General features: G+C 36.4%; 1 long non-coding RNA gene across 3 annotated transcripts in view; it reads left to right on the top strand.

Annotated features, from left to right (window-relative positions):
• The window catches only part of LOC121143198, a 130,430-nt gene that overhangs the window by 3,878 nt on the left and 106,368 nt on the right, over positions 1–20,184 (top strand). Inside the window, exons 3-4 of one of the 3 annotated variants that reach the window (XR_005880370.1) lie at positions 2,805–2,849; positions 3,433–3,595. The exons of 1 other annotated variant lie outside the window; for it this stretch is intronic. This is a non-coding gene — a long non-coding RNA (uncharacterized LOC121143198). Of the gene's footprint in view, positions 1–2,804; positions 2,850–3,432; positions 3,596–20,184 lie in introns of those variants that run through there. One more of the 3 variants, XR_005880372.1, reaches the window with a different exon arrangement.

Here is a 20,184-nt window from a genome sequence, read left to right on the forward strand (position 1 = left end):
AATTAGCTAAAATAGGAGACCGAGACCATCTCAAACTCTCTTGAGTTGGAGGCATCACTCAGCCAAGGATTTGGTTGTGCTATCTTTGAGTGATATCGATAACTGAAGCAGCAAGTATGCGGGGTCTTTGCACAGAAAATCGATATTATGCTCACAGTTACCACATTCTCACTGCATGTCACTCTAAAAAGCTTTTATAAATAGCATCCTATGAGATAAGTCTTTCACTTCATCATGCCTAGATTAAGGAAATGGGGAAGTTGTAATACAAGTACAGATGACTTCTTTTGCATAAGAGGTTATAGTATAGGGAAAATACAGTCTCATTAAGTTGTACTTGCATGAGACTTTAACAGGAATGTGGACATCTGAACCTTCACAGTTATGTACACATGTTTTTCTATTGTCGAAAATAAAGTAATAACTTATAATTCAATTAGAAATTAATAATGGCAAGTCATTTGATTGCTTAATGAATTCATTCTTTCTGCAAATATATATGTAATGTTTTCAATATTGTTAAAGTTCTTGATATATTAATAAATAATGCCTTTGTGAGTGTGTGCTTGAATGGATTTGGGGGAAAAAAAACCTAAGTGTGCTCACTAAATATATGAGATAGTTCCCTAAAAAGTAAAATGTGCTGTGAAGAATTGAAAACTTAAAGAAAAGGCATATATGAATGTAAAATTATTTACTTTTAGATGCCAGAGAGATTGGTAAATAATTAACGGCAATCTTGAGGACTAGAGTTTAGATCCCTGGACTCATATAACAAACCAGACATCCTGCACACATCTGTAACACCAATTCCAAGAGGGTGTGATGGAGGATTGATAGTTCCCAACACAGCTGCTAAAACACAAGTCTCAGGTTCAGCCAAAACTGCATTGAAGGAGTAGCTCATGGTGATAGAGGATGACATCTGATGTCCCCTCCTAGTCTCTGAGCCCAGGAACACATGAGTATAGATAAGTACACATGTGCATGTACACACACACTCTCACACAGAGAGAAGTTTGAAAGTTAAGGACTTCTAAATTTCTGAGGGTGACCAAAACTGAGACGAGGCTTAGAGAAAAACAAGTAGACAGTGATTTCTACTGAGAAGAGAAAAACATACATTAGGGACAGATGCAATACTGGGTGCTCATAGTTTTGGGGTTTTTGTTTGTTTGTTTTAGTGTTTCCTCCGTAAGTTGCTTTAAGGGTGATTTCTCATAATACACTAAATTGAATGTCTTCCCATCAAGCAATTTGTCCCAAACATAAAAACTATGGTAGAACCATGGAACTAACTGTGTTATTCTGATGACAAAAAGGCTTTTAAAATAAAGATAGGACTGTCTGGATACAGAATAGACTTCTATTTTTTTAGCATATTTTATTTTTAGCAGAAACATAAGGTAGTTTTTAAGAATGCATCGGGGAAAGCAAAACATTAATTTGGGGAGCTGAGTACCCAGCAGGAATGTTTTAGGACTTCTATGTTTACCTTAACAAAATACTTATTACCTGTGGGGAGTTTCAAGACAATGAGATAAAAGTAAAGGAATTAAAAGCTAAGAAGAATCTAGTTATTGTTTGATCAAATGAATTTCATGGAGAATTGGCAGTGAGCTGTGTCATTATCCCCACTCTAAGAGCCATTGATTGTCTCTCGCCAAAATCTGATTTTAGTCTACTGGGAATGAAAAGGCTTAACGTTGCTGCCACATGTCAACATGATGGTACTTCTAGAATGGACTGTGTGATAGGAGTGCTCTCTGTGCATATTTGGTAAGGTTTCTTTTATTTCTGTTAACTCTGTAATAACTAAGTGGTGGTCTTAAAAGAAGCCAATGTCTGTGCAAGCGAAGTCTGTAATTAAAAGAGCTCATTCCTTTTTGCCCTGCTCCATAAAATTTTATTCTGCTGAAATGTCAATGTTTGACCAGTGTGGTTATCACCTAGGTTAACTTATTTGCTTCCTAATTTTATGCATTTTACACACACACACACACACACACACACAAAGGCATTATGGGATAAACACCTATCTTTCTGAGTCATTGTGCTAAGTCTTTACAGATAATGTTTCCTTGATTAATAAACAAATGTTCTAAAGAGACAAGTCCCAAATTTTATGCTACATAGTAAGAGCATGTCTTGAAAATTGAAAGACTATGTTACCAAAAATAAAATGGTTCTAGTGTCAGCATGAATACCACACCTCTAAAGTAACATAGGAATTCTCAGTTTATAGTGACACATAAATTAACAGCAGAAAGATGGATGTTAGTGAAATTATGGAAGGAATACAGGTAAATGTGATTCATCTGCATGCTTCACTGGTGACATCATGACAATGCTGTGAGACTGACATAAGAAGAATTTACATCTTGTTGTTTGTCTCTTTTATATAAGGTACAAATCTGGTCAAACACAACATTAACTCACAAATTAAATTCAGGCTATCTTTATAGACTTTTGACCCCTATTGATTTGCATGATTGTTTTCCTTATTGCTTGTATGTTTTGTTTTCCATTTTTGAAAGATTTGTTGTTGCTATTTTGTTTTTATCTGTTTGTGTGTATGTGCAAGTTTCTTCTTTTTAGTCCTTGTTCCTGAAAAAGAAAAAGAAAAACATAAATTTGGATGGGAAGGGAGATGGGTAGAGTCTTGGAGGGGCTGGAAGAGAGGAAAACATGATCAAAATATATTGTGTGATTTTTCTATAAGGAAATATATTCATATAATATCAAACTCACAACTTTGTCGTATCTGATTTTCTGAATATCTCTTTTTTTAATATTATAACTAGCTTCCAAGATGAAACCCTATATATGCCTCAAAAACTATCATCCAGGTATTTTTTAATTAATAAGTGTGTGCATGGTATGTGTGCATTGTGTATATTTGTGTGTACATGCATGCTGTATGTATGCATATGCATGTGTGTATGTTCCTGGTGTGTGTGTGTGTGTCTGTGTTTATGCAGAGTGTGTCTTTGTGTTTGTGTGTATGTGGATAGTATGTGTGTTATTTATTTGTGTGTGTGCATCATGCGTTTGTGCATCCTGTGTGTATACATGGTGTGTATATGTATGCATTATATGTGTGTGTGCATTGTATGTTTGTGTGCATTTTGTATGTTTGTATGAGTGTGTTTCTGAATAGTATCTGTGTGCTTGCATGAAATATGTGTGTGTATGTGTAGTATGTGTGTGTGTGCATTGCGTGTGTATTCATGTGTGTTTTTGTGCATGGTGGCATGATGTGTGTGTATATGTATGCATGGTATGTGGGAATGTGTATGTGCATATTTGCATGAAGTGTGTGAAGTGTGTGAAGTGTGTGTGTGTGTCTGTGTGTGTGTGCAGACACATGCTTACATGCAATGTATTGTGAATGTGGGAGTCATAGGATGGGGATTGGTTGTTTTCTTCCAGGCACCCTGGGGAAGGAACTCAGGCTATCATTCTTGAGCAGCAAGCACCTTTACCTGTGTACTCATCCTGTTGTTCCCAGTCATTTTACAATAAGGGATGTTTTATTATTCACAAAGATGCAGTACAATGAGTGAATAAACTGTAATCCTTCAAAATCTTTAAAGAATCAGGTTTAAATTGTTCCCACATCTGTTTACACTTTCTATTTGAAATTATTATACACATATTTACTTGTGAATGTTATGCTTTATCTTAAATTTTATCGCATAAAGTTGGAAGTGTGTGTCTTATTTTCTGTAGAAAGATTGTTAAATTCCATATAATAGTTTTTTTTGGAGGAAATGAGAGTAATTAAGAAGCACAGTGTTACCTATTTAATTAACCTATTTGTATCCTCAGAAGAATCATTGGTTGTGTGGAGTGTGTGGGAGCTTGCCATAAGCTAATCTAATCAGAGGTTTTTCTTACTCATTTGTATTTCTCTTTGGTTGAGTATTCTTTTAATTCCAAAGTAACTCCCCCTACAAAAAAATTCTATACTATATGATTATGTATCATTAATAGTTTTGAAGTTGTTAAATTCATATTAAAGTGTGGGTTCATATCAATCCCCTTTTTGTTACAAATGAAAGCAAATGCACATATTTTACAATAAAGAAGTATTCCTGTGTGAAAGCATATCTCATTGAGAATACAGATGTAAGTTGTTGACACTACTGAAGAGCTCAGAATTGAGGCAGCTAGCCAATGGATCACCTTTTCTAATCCACCTTAGACAAAACTGGTGTCAGACAGAACTCAAAGAGGCAACTGGTGCTTACTGGAGTGAGGGTTACTGACTTCAGCTAAGTATTTCTCTGAAAGTCAAATCTCCATTTTGAAACCAGTGAATAAAAAGCATCTTGTTTTTAAATACATTTTAAAGAATAAATCTTTTGCCTTTGAGTCCTCTAAATTAGATTGGATTTCTAGTGAGAGTCAAAACAGAGTGGAATAACCAGTCATATTGTGAAGCCAAATATTGAGCAGTCCTTTGGTGTAAGCAAACCAGTAAGGGCAGCAAGTGATGCTCCCTAGATCTGTTCCCTCTCAGTCACATCATATTGACTCAGGTGTAGAAATAGTCTGTGCACTTGGATGAGTTCAGTTCAGCTGTCTTTGTGTGTTTTCCCATCATGATGTCATGACCTTGACCTTCCCTTGCTTATATAATTGTAGAGAGAAGCCTTCCTGCCAACCTGGTTCCGGAGCCACATCAGTCCCAAATAAACACACAGGAGGCTATATTAATTATGAAGCTGTTGGCCTTGCTTGTTTCTTACTGGCTATCTCTGACTTAAGTATTTACCCCATAACTGCCAATCTAAGTATTTCTCTTATCAGAGAAAAGTTTCCAGGCTTCTTAGCCTATGGCGGTTACATCTTGTCTCCCTGTGTTTCTCCTACACAGAGTCCTCCTCAACTCCTAGTCCCACCTATCTTGCTTCCCTATTGGCCAGTAGTGCTTTATTGACATATACACAGGACTTCCCCAACATATAATCCCATCTTTCTCCCTTCAACTAGACTCCTGGAGCTCAGCCTGTGCTTGGCTGTGCTTCTTTGCATCTGCTTCTATCAGTTACTGGGTGAAGTTTCCATAATGACAATTAGGGTAGTCACCGATCTGATTACATTTGAAGGCCAGTTTAGAAACCCTTTCCACTAGGAATCTTAGCTAGGGTCATTCTTGTGGATTTATGGGAGTCTCTATGGTATCAGGTTTCCCTCTAACACCATAGAGTAATGAATTATTATATAGGAAACAAAAAATATTCATTAGACTTCTAAGAGTCCGCTTTGAATTTGTACAACTGTATAACCTGTAATGCCGTGCTGGCTTGCAGCTCCTTTGAATCCCTGTGCTCCAATTCCTTAAGGGTTTAAACTTTGCATAAGCCTTGCCCTACCAGACATGCTAAGGTGCCTTAAGAAATATTAATTGGAGACAAACAATGGTGGTGCGTGCCTTTAATCCCAGTACTAGGGAAGCAGAGGTAGGTGCATCTCTGTGAGTTTGAGACCAGCTTGGTCTCCAAGAACTAGTTCCAGAACAGGCTCCAAGCTACACAGAGGAGCCCTGTCTTGCGAAACCAAAAATGAAATATGAATTGGTTATCTGCCTCAACATATCACCATCTTTTACTACTGTATGAGCTCAACTTCCCTATCCACAATCTAGAGGCATCTGAGCTGCTATCCTTCTCATTTTTCATCCAAATTCCTTTGAGAGTAATTGGTGTATCCTTCTGGTTCCTCACCTGCATATACCAGTCATCTCAAAATTCCAATTTAAAGGCAAGTGCTGTAACACACCTGTCTGTTTCATTTGTACCCATGCTTCACTACGCAATTACCTGTCGGTGACTTAACTTCTAACTCACAGGTACACATTCTATTTCCATTTTCTTATTTCTGATCTAAGAACAGACAGTTGGCTTTTAGCTTTGCATGTTACCACAAAGAAAAAGGATGGCATTTCCAAGGCTCATTTGTCACTTGATGGGATATAGCTAAACTCCTTGCCAAAGAGAGGTAAACAGATTATATTAGAGGTTTGTGAATTCTCTTTAAAAATTAAGGACTGTGATTGATTTCTTCCTCCTCTTTTTTACTGAGCACAGTTGTAATGGCACATTTTACATAACAGATTTTGTGGCCTTGTTGAAGGATTGTTACATCCCATGATGGCAAACAGGACTTTTGGATAGATCCTGATGGGTGGGGCAGCACTTATATGGACCTACATCACTTGCCTGAAGGTTTCCTTTATTAGCATGGAATACATTCCTACCTTGTTTAAACACTCCAAGGGTATTTCTGTTCAGTAGAGCTAAGCTAATCTCATTGCTTACATAGATTTGGCACAGATATCCATTATGAGTTCTAGTCTCGTATTACAAACTGCTATTTAATTCTAAAAATAAACCTACCGTTTATCTGGTCAGAAACCATATTCAATTCTGTCTTCTCTAAGCTGCTTCTTCTCATAGTCAGTATAGCAAACAATAATGCCAATATAGACTGACCTTTTTCTTTCCTTTTAATTGAAAATAGATTATTCTTTCATATAATACATCGCAATCACAGTTTCCCCTTCTTCCACTCCTTACTTGTCCTATCTCTCCCCTACCCCAGATCCATTCCATCTCTGTTTCCTTTCAGAAAGGAGCAGGCCTCTAGGTGACAATAGTAAAATGCAACAAAAAAGATACAATAAGGCAAAGCAAACACCCTCAAAGGCAACTTACTAAGAGGAAGAGTTCCAAGAGCAGGCAAAAGAGACAGAGATGCACCTGATCCCACTAAGGCAGCATTGTTGTGCATTGTTTCTTTCTTATTTTAGTGTACTATAGTCAGTAGCACTAATACTAAATAATATTAACTCACCTTCTACTTGCATATCTTCTATCTTCATTTCAGTAATACATTCTCACATTTAAAGATTACAAAGGCTTAACATTACATATAAGAATTCTTACTGATATCTATACATTTAAGTGGGGACATTTTGTGTTACTGGCAATGGAAAAAATATCAAATTTTCACAATCATTAGGGATACCTAAAATTCAGACAATAACTATAGCAAGTAACTAAATACACAGTACATTGCTGCTAATGAATTCTTATGCAATTGCGTAGTACAGAAGTCACCATTCTGCTACATTGGATGACGGGACTGTATAGATAGCTAAGGTATTTCATTCATCTCTAATCAAGTTTTTCTCAGTGAAGAAAAACCCAGATTAGAAATCTATTCCTGTGACTTGTATTTAAAATCCTGCAACCCAAGGTCTTTTTTTTTTTAACAGGCTGTGGTTTATGAGCTTAGCCCTAATTTCCTCTAATCCTGCTGATATCAGACTAATGAGTAAACAATTCAACTCAAGGTCTACCTTAGTAAAAGACAGTTTCTTTTGTAGACCTCTACCTTCATTGGAGTTTGCAGCAATTTCGTCCTGGCTCATAAAATCTTACTATTCGTATAAATAGTAAACTTTGAATAAAAATAATTTACATTAAATTTTACTTTAATTCATGTTCCTTTGTAGCTGACATTGTAAGACACATGTGTATCATCAAGGGTAGTTCTGCCTAAATAATTTTGTTCTCAAATTAGGTAAACATTGTACTTTGGTTGTATCTTCCTATTAGATACAGTTAGAATCTAACATACACAGATTCCATGAATGATTTTATGTGTCTATTTTGCTATAACTGTGCACTTTTGTGTGAAGTATAACAAATAGTTTCCCAAGCATAAGCTTAATATTCACCTCATTAGCAAAAACTGAGAATTGCCATTGCTCTCTTATGCTTACAGGGTGTGCTCTCAGCTGAAACTCCAGTTTTCTGATGTTCTCATAGGTGTGCCTTCACCCACTGTGGCGATTTTCATTTAAATCTCACTAATTATCAGTTAAATTTGTGATCTTCTTTTTCCTCCCTTTTCTTTCAGTTTTTTTGTTTCTCTAATTTCCTCTTCTATCATTTAACCCTTCCCCTCCCCTCCACACCCTTCCTGTCCCTTTCCTTTCCTTCCCTTCTACTGCTTTCATGTCATTGTCTTCCATTTTAATTTCCTCTTCCGTTCCTTTTCCAATTTGCAATTCTAGGGAGAAGCAACAAGGCCTCATAACTTTTAATATCCCTAAACAACCCTTGAACTTTTTATTTTTAAAATACTTTTATTATGTTTATACTTTTATTTACTTCAAGTTCAACTAATTATTTTCAGTTTCAGCTTTGCTTTTTCTTTTGCTGTTTTGTCTGATTTTGGATCTATTCTTAATTGCACATATGAATAACATTTTCTCTCCTGTAGTAATGCTCTTTGCTATCTTTTTAAACATAGATTTATCTTAATTTTATGTTTATAGGTACCTTGCCTGCCTGTATATCTGTGTATTCCATTTATACCTAATGTTAGGAAGAACAGAAGAGGAAGTTGGATCTCTTGGGACTAGAATTATATACAGTTGTGAGCCACTATGTGGATGCTGGAAACTGAACTCCAATCCTCTGTAAGAGCAGCCAATGCTCCTAACCACTGAGCCTTCAGTCCAGCCCCAATGTTTGCTTATTTTTGTAGTGTGCTTTAGTGAACCCAAACTATTTTGTTTAGTGCTTTTGGAACTTTCTTTCCTATTGATGCTATTTTTTTAAATCATTCTCTTGTACATCAGTTACCAGTATAAACTTCATTGATTGGCATGCTCTTTTGGAGAAAGAATGCTATAGTATGTGGTTTGTGATCAAGTCTTCTTCATTAGGAACAGTACTGTCATTTTAGAGTAGGCCACAACATCTTGTACCTGCCCTTTAGATTGGCCTGGGGGTACTGCCTTCTGATTTCCATTTCTCAGCTGGTTTGTGTTGGGGTCCTGCCCTACAGGGCAAGTATGGGTACCGTAGCTTAGCTTTCAAGCCAAGTCTGCATGATAGTATTTGAAGTAAAGTATCTCCCCAGCAGACTTTATTGACAGTCACAGTGCATCATGGTACTCAAATATCTGACTTAAAGGAAAGTTTATGTTTTATTAAATACCTTAAATATAATATTCAGTAAGTTATCTGGTGAAATATATACATACATATAACTGTGACATTTTTGTTAATGAAGATTGTGAGACTTCAAGACTTTAAATCACATATTCATGGCAAGATGGAAGTAGGAGCCATGATATAAACTCAAGTCTCATTCCATGCTACTTTCCTTTGATGTGTCCTTTTAAATGCAATTTCAAGTTTTAGACTGACAGATACACTTATTTTAAATGATATCATTGCTTTAAAAATAAATGAAAGGGCCCTGCTCTAATTAAAGCTGCATCTGGATTTCTCACTGTGAAGATTTCTTTTCTAATCCAGATTCAAATAGAATTATTTACCTTTTGAAACCTTTCAAAGTCACCCTTCTTGTCTTCTGTATTAATTGAATATGTTCCATTTTTACCCCTTTGAGGGCTTTAGCGTGCAGTAGGGAGAGCGTTTTGAGGGTAGCTTGCTGAGACCAGACTTCTGGTGTAGTTTGTATCATAAATGTCTCTCTAAATGCCATATGTTGAAACCATGTATAACAACCTATGTGATACCAGGAGGTAGCTGACATGGAGAAGCACCTGGGAGGAAACCAGGTTACTGGTGGTATACCCTGGAAGGGGATTGGAAGGCATGAGTCCCTTCCTTGCTCCCCATGTACTCTACTTTTAGTGAGATGGCAACATTGCTCCTCAGTTTATACTATACCATGATACTCTCTTTCAACATAGGCTCAACATGGTGGAAACTCTTGACCATGAGCTGACACAGTTGAAATTATAAACCAAAATAAAGGTGATTCCTTATGTGAATCACCTCAGGTATTTGTCACAGGAACAGAAAGCTTAGTCTCAGAGATTTTGTTCCTTTCATGCCTATTTCTTACCACAGTTATTGTATGAGTGGACTGAGGAAAACACTCGCATGAATAAAGATTAAATTAGGGAATTTCACTTACCATTTTTCTTCAATGTTATTTACCAGGGTTGCCTTTTCTGAAAATTTATTACTTTATATTTATGTCTAGTTAATGCAGTTTGAAAGCACACAAATTTTATTACTTCCAAACACTGCAGATCAATTTGTATTTTAGTAATGTGCAAGTTATAACCTTCTCTCTTAGAAGCTAATCTTTCAAAACTGACTCGGTGTACTAGATGTTCCTACCAGTTGTAGACTAGCCACAGAATACATAGGAATCTCTGAGGTTCTACAATGAGAAGTGCAAACAAACAAACAAAACCAAACTAAAAACAAAAAAGAAAAACTGGACTTATCTCAAAGTAGACATAGTTTGTGGTAAAATATTTTAAAATCTGATGTCTATGTTAATACAATATCTTATACAAATATGCACAAAATCTGAGATTTTCTAATCACTGTTTGCCTTTTAAGGTAGGCTTATAGGGAGTAGCAGCACACACCAGTAACTCCAGGACTATGGAAGCAGAGGCAGACAGATCTCTGTGAGTTAAAGTCCAGCCTGGTGTACAAATCAAGTTTCAGGCATCACACAGTTTGATGAACCAAACCAACCAAACACACAAAAACACTCAAAATAACAACAAAAAGATAGGTCTACAGATAATTTATTGTTTAGTTGATTTTTGGATGGACTTGGAAAATTAGTCACCCAAACTCAGAAGAAAGAAAGAGAGAGAGAGAGAGAGAGAGAGAGAGAGAGAGAGAGAGAGACAGAGACAGAGACAGAGACAGAGACAGAGACAGAGACGAAGGAGGAAAGAAAATCACATATTCTCTCTCATATTCTCTCTCAACCATGGTATTGTAGGATCCTATACTCCTAGGGTGTGTGTGTGTGTGTGTGTGTGTGTGTGTGTGTGTGTATTTACAAATGTAAATGTAAGTAGGGAATAGTGTATCATTTAGTAAGATTACCAGGGAAAAGTCATATTATTTATGAGGAAGGACAATATGTAAAAGGACAGATGACTCATAAAAGTGGCTACAAAATTGTTTTGTTGTTTTTCTGGTTTCAACTCTGTCATAGATTTTTTTTTTCTTTGATTGTGGTGGATGAGTGCATAAAACATAAAACTTTAAAAAAAGCTCTACCTTCATAAAGGTCATTCTAACCATGTAGAAATTCCCTGAGATTCAAAAGTTTAGTAATAGCCCAGTGTTTACTTGGGACCCTCAGTAAGGCTGTGCAATGGTTTTATTTATGAGTTAATTTTGCCGGGCGGTGTTGGCACACGCCTTTAATCCCAGCACTCGGGAGGCAGAGGCAGGTGGATCTCTGTGAGTTCCAGGCCGGGCTGGACTGACAACCTCCAAAACAATACAGAGAAACCCTGTCTCGTAAAACCAAAAAAAAAAAAAAAAAAAAAGAGTTAATTACAATAAAGTGACTCTACCAAATAAAATTATTTTAAAAATTCAATCCTTAAGTATTCCTTTATAAATTACAATTCCATATCATAATGACTATAATAGTAACAAATTTTGCTATTCAAAATAAGATATCTTGTCTGACTGATATGAATCATTCCTTAATAAGTCATCTTAGACACATGATTCTAGCTATGGTTACTTTTATTAAAATTATCTCCCATTGTGAAATTTTTAGTGATTCCTGTATTTAAAATCATAGACCATATGTATTTCCATAAAATAATTTAATTGACAGAGATAGAAATTCAAATAAATCCTTGCCATTCTACTGGATGTTGGGAAGTTCTTTAATATCATGCTTTCATGGTGGATTTTTGAGCTAGATAAACCAGCACACTCATGGACCCATAACAGCTGTGATAACCTTCATTGGGCCTGCACAAAACTAGTCAGGAAATCAGCTATATATGAGAAAGAAAAAAGCTTGTGGGACGGGGCCCTGCCAAGCCCTGTCTGGAGTAGGTAATGGCAGTTGAGGCCAGCTGCAACAGTAGAAGATATTGCCTCCAGTGATGTAGTCACTGGTCAGCTTTTCATGATCCGGTGAATAGTTTCACATTCAAGGCCAAGTAAGTTAGTTACTTATCTGTTGCTGTGATAAACACTTTGACCAAAAGCAATTTAATTGGGAGGAGTCTGTTTGGGATTATTCCAGAGGTTAAGAGTTCACCAACAGCAAGCCACATTCATGGTGGCAGGAGCAGAAAACAAAGGGCTCCCACATTGAGCCTTAGGGATGAAGCAGAAAATGCTGGCTCATCAGAGAATGCCTACTCTGAGTGATATACTTCTTCTAGCAAGGATATACCAACTACTACTCCCCAAACAGTGTCACCAACTGGCACTCAGGGTCCTATGAAGGATATTCTCCTTTAGGCCACTATGCTACTAGAGAGCCCTTGTTCAAACCTAGTGTGCAACAAGGCAAAAACAGAAATAAAACAATTGAAACACATTTGAAGTACAAGGGGCACAAGGTGGGAGAAAGGAATGCTTATAACTAGAATGCATTATACACATAAAAAATTCCCAAAGGAGGCATTAATTTTAATAATCATACTTCTCTATGTGGCTTGAGTCTCCTTGGTGCCATCTTATTTTGTCATCACTAGCAGAGTCAAACTTCTCAGGTTATAGGCAGTGTTATACAAAGCACAGGCTGTACAAGCTCTGTTTTGGGATCTATAACTGTATGTTTGGCCTTAATGTGATTATTATAGAGCCTAAATATCTTCTCTCTTTGAAGTACAAATGGAAAAAAGTTGCGTAATCTTCCAATGAATTTTATTTGCTTCTAAATTTTTTTTTTTTTTGGTTTTTCAAGACAGGGTTTCTCTGGCTTTGGAGGCTGTCCTGGAACTCGCTTGATAGTCCAGGCTGGTCTCGAACTTACAGAGATCCGCCTGCCTCTGCCTCCCAAGTGCTGGGATTAAAGGCGTGCACCACCAATGCCCGGCTGCCTTTAATTTCTAACTGTCCCATTATATGACTTTGTTGTATTAAGACTTTAATAGTTCAAGCGGGAGGGAGGCGCATTAAACTTTCTTTGTTGGTTAAATATTAAATCACCCTTTGGCTTCTTTACACCTGACAGTTATTTCTCTTCTTCATCTTTAAAGGCAGAAGTTCATGAGCTTTCTGTCTTGTGGTGTAGCCAGTGTTTATTCATGCCCAGATTCATTGAAACCTGCCAACCACATAAGAAGTGTTGCCAATGTTGGAGAACTGTTCCCTGTGTTGTAATAAATAGGGGCTCACTGTTTGTAAGTGAACTCAGGATAAAAACATACTCCTTCCCGTATATGTTTGCTTGTCTAGGTGGCTTTCTACAAGACTGAGATAGAAAATATTTATTTTATAAAATTTTGAAAATTTTCTTAAACTGGTTCTTAATGTACCCTCTCTTTTTCCATCCCTCGAGGTGACATTTTCTGAATTCATGTCTTTGGGCTATTGCATTCAGGTTTCTGAACTTTTTTGGCTCTCCCTTCTTTAAAATTTCTCTCTGGTTCAGCTTATTCAAAGGCTTAATTTCAGTATCATTTTTTATTTTATCACATGTTTCAATTTTAAATTCCCCATTATTTTTAGAGTAATGTTCACATTCTTTTGGACACTTTGCAAAAACAGTCACTAGCCAAATACAGCTATTCACGTTTTGAACAGATTCCTCAGGCATCGTACCAGAATTTAATATTCACAAAAGCCACATAGGGTTCATGACTACCCAGTTTGACATAGGAATTTCTGTCATTACAGAAGGTCCTGTAGGACAGCCATCCCCTGGAATGTTAGGTCACTCTTTCTACAAACAGGACTCCAACTAATAATCATCTTAACATTCCTTCTCCAAAGTATAATTTTACCTCATTGATACAGTCTAATGGTGTTAATTATTGTTGAAAGCATCAGTAACTCAAGGAACAAACATCTACTTATACCTTACATGCTAGAGAGTCTTTTATTTTGACCATCATGAGTTAAAGTTGGAACCAAGAAAAACAAAGTTGCTGTCACTATGGAGTCCATGTAGATGGCAATGGAAAACTTAGAAAATCTTCAAAATGATTTATTAAATACATGGTGGCCTGGACCTCTTGGGAATAGAGTGAAGTAAAGAAATTCACAAAAAATGATGGAGTGGGTAGTTAGACAAAGAGATTAGAAATGACCATTATGATGGGTGCTTCAGCAGAGCCCTGTGTGAAATGAGGAATGAATCACACAGTGAAGAGGAAGCCATTCACTCCAGTGCCTTAAAGCTCCTGCACTCACAGGTTTATGGAAACATCATTAATAAAGGTCATAACATCTTGAGGCATTAGCTTTTCCACTGCTCTAGAGACTGTTGAATTCATTCCAAAATGCAATTGGAAGCCTAGACTGTGAGAGGAGAGGTCATCATAGAAATCATCCACTCTACATCCTACTTTGAAAGACAAGGAACATAAAATGCAGGGCATTTGACTTACTTTAAATAATAATGTAACACAATGGGAAAACAGCATTAGAACTCTAGTTTCCAAATGCTACTGTCTTTTGTAGAGTTTTCTCAGAGATAGATGTGGAGGACTCTTGACTCTTTTTTATGAAATTTATAAAATTTAATGTTTCCTCCTTCTTGCATTCTTGAAAAGTTGTTGGTGGTGTTTTCAGTACTCCTTTTATCCTCCGGGAGAAGTCTGCAAAGTTTCCCCCACATGGAGAGATTTACAGTTTGACTTTACCTTCCCAACATTGGACATTTTAACTGTAAATAGTGTGACACACAGTATATGTGCGTGTCATAGCAGACAAAGACATATGCATATGTGTTCTTGAATATGATAAAGTCATAGATAGCCCACACACTTGTTCTTTTGCAGAAACTATTAGAAATTTCTTTAATAGCAAATGATAGCCTAACATATTTTCTAAAAACGTAGCGTTGGTGGCACACACCTTTAATCCCAGCACTCGGGAGGCAGAGGCAGGTGAATCTCTGTTAATTCAAGGCAGCCTCCAAAAACAATACAGAGAAACCCTGTCTCGAAAAACCAAAAACAAAACAACAAAAAAAAACCCATAAACTCAGCTCTTTCAACAGGAACTCATACTCCTGTTCTTTTTAGGGTATATTATATAAGAATTTGCAGTTGCTGTATTATCAACAGTAAATTCAGAAGGTGCATCATTGTTTAATAGTTTTGAAAACATAATTGGAACATTTCAACTGCAATCATTCCAAATGTATTTAAAATTATATGCTATGTCATATAATTTTGGACAATTTTTTTATTGTTATAAGATAATAGAACTTCCTTTACTCATCCTGTCAATAAAATGGAGACACTCTAACCCCCATTTCACATGAATATCACACTACATTTCTTTTGGAACTAACAACCTGATTTCCACGGCCCTTAAGACATGTTGTGTTTCCCACTATGTTTTTGTTTCACTTTTGAGTATGAATATTATGTCTGTGCTTTGTACATAGCTTATCTTCATGAGTAAATTATAGCAAATACTTACAAAACTTCCTGTGAACTATTTATTATAGGTGAAGATACAGCACAGTATATTACCAACTATTTAGTGGAAATAATATATGAAAGTAAATGATGACACATCCACCTAGCAAAACAATATTTCACTAAAGAAAAAAAGTATTTCTCTTCTTAGAAAAACTGATTGAGGACACTCTTACCCACAGTGAATGGCATCTACTTTTCTGAGCCTACTGACATGCTTCCTGCCAAGTATGAGTGACCACTAATCCCCACAAAGGGGGAAAATACAAAACCGTGTTAGAGATGTATGTCAGGGATAATTGCTTGTCAGGCATAGGGGAGGTCTGGATTAAGTCTTATTACCATAGGGCAGGGAGTGGGAGGGGGAAACATAAAGAAGAGAGGAAAAAAGAGATGTACTCAAAACAGAGTTTACTACCAGAATGCCAAAATTAAGGATGAATTTTAAAATAACCTTTCCTATCATGAATTTTATGAGCAAAAACTGGATTATGTTGTGAAACAACACTCATGTGTATTAAAAGTAATTTTTCTTTAAAGCAGTAGAATTTTTACTTACAAAAGAGAAAGATATGCACTTTAATATATGCTTTGTCAGAATTTGCTTTTTCGGCCACTTCTTGTATAAGATAAAGGAGAAAGTGGGAAAAACAGGGAGGTGCTTATGAAGAAAGCAATAAAGATGTAGGAAAAAGAAGAAAACAGATACCAAAAAAAAGTTTCTAATGATGGGGAACAGCAGATGGTAAAATGATTCAACAAAGCATGTCTCTGCTTTGTACAAGGAGCGAAGCCTGTTTCTCAGTGAAACTCCTGACTACTAAGTCCCTTGTACAGTATCTAAAATCAAATTCATTCCCATTCTATGCTATTATAATCTTCTCTCTCTGAGTATGGATTGGGATGTATTTATTTTCTTAACTATCAAAAAGATCATATGGACTATGTAATTGTCAAAGTACCACATAAAATGGAAGTATTTCTTCTTTCAGTAATCACAAGCAAAATATATGCTCCTGTTCACTTTCATGAGACATTTTTTAAAGAAAATTTGACAGGAGAAAACCAGAGAGAGAACAGAGAACCCCCAGAGACGTTTGATATTTTTTTAGCTGACAAGAGAAGCACATAGCTTTCAATATTTTTTTCCATATTTATTTTGTATAAGATCTCACTGAAAAAGGACAAGGAAAAAAATCTACTTTAGGAATCTTTTTTCTTCCCAGTTGAAAGAAAGGTTTGAAGTGTCCTGAAGTTGATTTCCAGAGTAACTTTTGTTTTATTTTTAAATAGAAATTTATTTGAGATTCAAAAACAACAAAACCTGTCCATATGTTACTACAGTTTCTAGTGGTGGGATAGGCGTCCTTTCTCAGAGGCAGATAGTATGAAGATAAGCAACGGAAGGGTTTCAAATATAGAAATTCCACAGTCATGATGATAAGCCTTGGTTCCAGTGTTGCAAATCAGAGACACAAGTTAGTCAGAAGGGACCTATGTCAGGTAGCACCCGCCTGGTTCTGTTCTGAGTATGTGAGTTCCAAGATTTTAAATAATCTCAAACATGAAAAGAGTTTCTTTGAACTTAGTACTTGTTAGTAAGAATATTTAATAGTTTTAAAAATTGGAATATAACCCTGGATGACAGTTCAATTTGACCTCTTTAAACTGTATGCTAATTCAAGAACACTATTACATGAAACTTTAGGTTCTTGTCTTCCTTTTTGATGTTTTATCTTATTCCATTGTATGATGATTCCACACTACAATCTTCTCCACACCCATTTTTTTAATACTGTCACAGATACTTCACTATTGTACATATGCAGATCTGTGCACATCATATACCAGATATGACATCACTGGGGTCCAACTTACACAGAATTAACTATTTCAGCCCTTCCTTTAGTTGAAATACTAACAACTATAGCCTATTATTATGATATGCTTTTGGAGTCTTTTGTTTTCCAGTTAGATTGAATGATGGTGTATTTTAAGTCACTTTTATTCTGTCTTTTATCAAGTGCCAGTTCAAATCTCTTACCTTTTCCTTTTCTTTCTGTGTTGTGTTTGTGTTTCCTAATTCCTTGCCAGTGTCCAATGCTGCCATTATCTTTTTTTTCTGTATCCTCTGTCAACCTTTTACTTTGTGTTACTTTTAATAATTAAAGAAGAAAAGACTAATTTGCCTTAAAGTGATGCTTTTTGTACTATATTCAGATTTTTTATTTTTCTAAAAGTATTAACATTCTTCTATCTAATTGTTGTAGTCCATGCCCAATATTAGACTTCGAGTTCTGGAGGCTGAAACAGGATTATTGAAAATTTAAGTCTAGCCTAGGCTTTATTGTGATTCTACCAGGATAATCTCCTCATATGTTTTTCTCAAAAAAATTGTTATGTAAGTCTAAAATTCTACAATGTGCCTTTTAACACAGTCTTATTGTTACATAAGCATTCCTTTTTTATGTGCCTACATATTATACTTTCCTGGTTACCTTTTTTACCTCTTGAGAAATTTTATCTATTCTATAATTATTTCTCTATGAATCTTCATTTCCATTTTCATTTAAAGTCCCCACATATCCATGGCTTGTAAGTTTTGGGGGCAATGTATATCTTTGCTTATGTACTACGCTATCTTAATTATTGAAACTTTGTAATATATTCTAAGGTCTATGAGTGTCTCATGATTTCAAATTACTATGAAGAGATACCATGACCATTGAAATTCTTTAATAGGAAAAACATTTAATTGGGGTAGCTTTCATTTCCAGAGGTTTAGCCCATTATCATCAAGGTGCAACATAGTAGTATACAGGCAGACATGGTGCTGGAGAAGTAGCCCAGTGTCCTGTATCTTAACTTGCAGGCAGCGGGACATGGAATCAGACACTGGGTGTGGCTTGAGCATATATGGGACCTCAAAGCCCACCTCCACAATGACACACTTCCTCCAACAAGGCCACACCTACTCCACCAATCCCACGCCAGCTAATAGGAAGCTCCTTTTGTGGATTATTTTCTTTCAAAGCACCACATTCCACTCCCTGGACCCCAAAGGATTATCACCATATCATAATGCAAAAATGCATTCAGTCCAACAAGTCCCCATAGTCTACAATATAAAGTTCAAAGTTTCTTCTGAGATTCATGCAATCTCTTAACTGTAATCCCCTGTAAAATAAAAATAAAAAAATAGACCACATACTTCCAACATATTAAAGATAACGAGATACAAAATGTAGAGACTGGAGTGTAGTAAGGAAATACTAGACCAAAGGAAACTGAAAACTGGCTGGACCAATTAAAAACTCTGCATCTCCATGTCTGATGTCAAACCACTCTTCAGATCCCAAAATCCTTTAAGCTTTGTTGACTACAACATTCTTCTTTCTCCTGGACTGTTTCTACTCCTGTTATAAACTTTCTTTGTTAGTTACTGTATGACTATGGCATCTCCAACATATTGGGGTCTCCAAGGAAACTGAGGCTTTGACTTCACAGCTTCACCCAATGGCTTCTCTGGGCCTCCAATTTGGGGATATCCCTGAGACATGCCTGGCCTTGGAAGCTTTCCTTAGTCATGAAGGAATATTTCATAACACCTTTCTTCTGTCCTTGACTCTAAAGCTAGAACTACATGGTCAAAGCTGACAAGTTCTGCTGCTAGGGCTAGAACATGGCCCCCTCATTCAATTAAATTTTCACCAACTTTCTCTTTTCCATGGTTTCATTTACTGCCTAACCTCGGCTCTTCCGTAACTTGCTCTGTAAATGACATTGGCTTTGAAAACAGAGATATTTCAGTTGCATTTTTACCATGTTTCTGTTTTTGATGATTTCCTTCACTGCCTATGCTTAGTTGTTTTGGAACTTGCTGTGTAGACTAAGTTGGCCTCAAACTCAGATCCATCAGCCGATGCCTTCTGGGATTAAAGGTGTGTACCACTACACCCAACTCTAAGCTTTTCTTTAACTCCATTTCACAACTTGGATCAACTGAGTGGGATCTTGCCCTGAGGTCACTATTCCCTTTATCTCATTCTTAATCTATTTATCTCCTTGAATATAGGATTTAGCTTCATTACACTTCCTGGTACTCCCCTTTTTCCTCAAATTTTATATTTTCATATTCATTTTCCATTATAAATCTGTATAAGTGTCAAGTAATACCTATAGAGCAGAGTTAATACTAGGCTGTTTTGAGATTTCCTTTGCCAATGGAATTAATCCAAGTCTCTTTACTTTAGCCTCAGGTAGACTCATTTGATAGGGGCAAAAGGCAGCCACTTTCTTCACCAAAATATCACAAGGAAGAACCTTAGGCAACCTACTAAAATTCTTCTCCTCTGAATCATCTTGATTCTGGACCCTGACAGTTCAAGATGTTCTTAGCATCATTGTCTTCCATGTGCCTACTGATATGACCCATTAAATAGCACTTAAAGAACTCTACTGTTTTCCTAACCAAAATTCCAAGGTCCAAATTCCTCTAAATAAAAGTAGGTAGAACTTTCATGGCAATACCTCAGTTCCTTGTACCAACTTCTGTCTTAATTCAGGTTTCTATTGTCATGAGAAGACACCATAACCATTGCAGTTCTTATGTAGGAAAACAGTTAATTGGGTTGCCATGGCAGGGAGGATGATAGCTAGGAGTATGGTTTCATGGAGGCAGAGATGGTGCTGGAGAATTCTGCATCTTGATGTAAGGCAGAAGGAAGTGAACTGTCTCAGTG

This window comes from Mesocricetus auratus, unplaced genomic scaffold, assembly GCF_017639785.1.
Source record: "Mesocricetus auratus isolate SY011 unplaced genomic scaffold, BCM_Maur_2.0 Super-Scaffold_100011, whole genome shotgun sequence".
NCBI classification, from domain to species: Eukaryota; Metazoa; Chordata; class Mammalia; order Rodentia; family Cricetidae; genus Mesocricetus; species Mesocricetus auratus.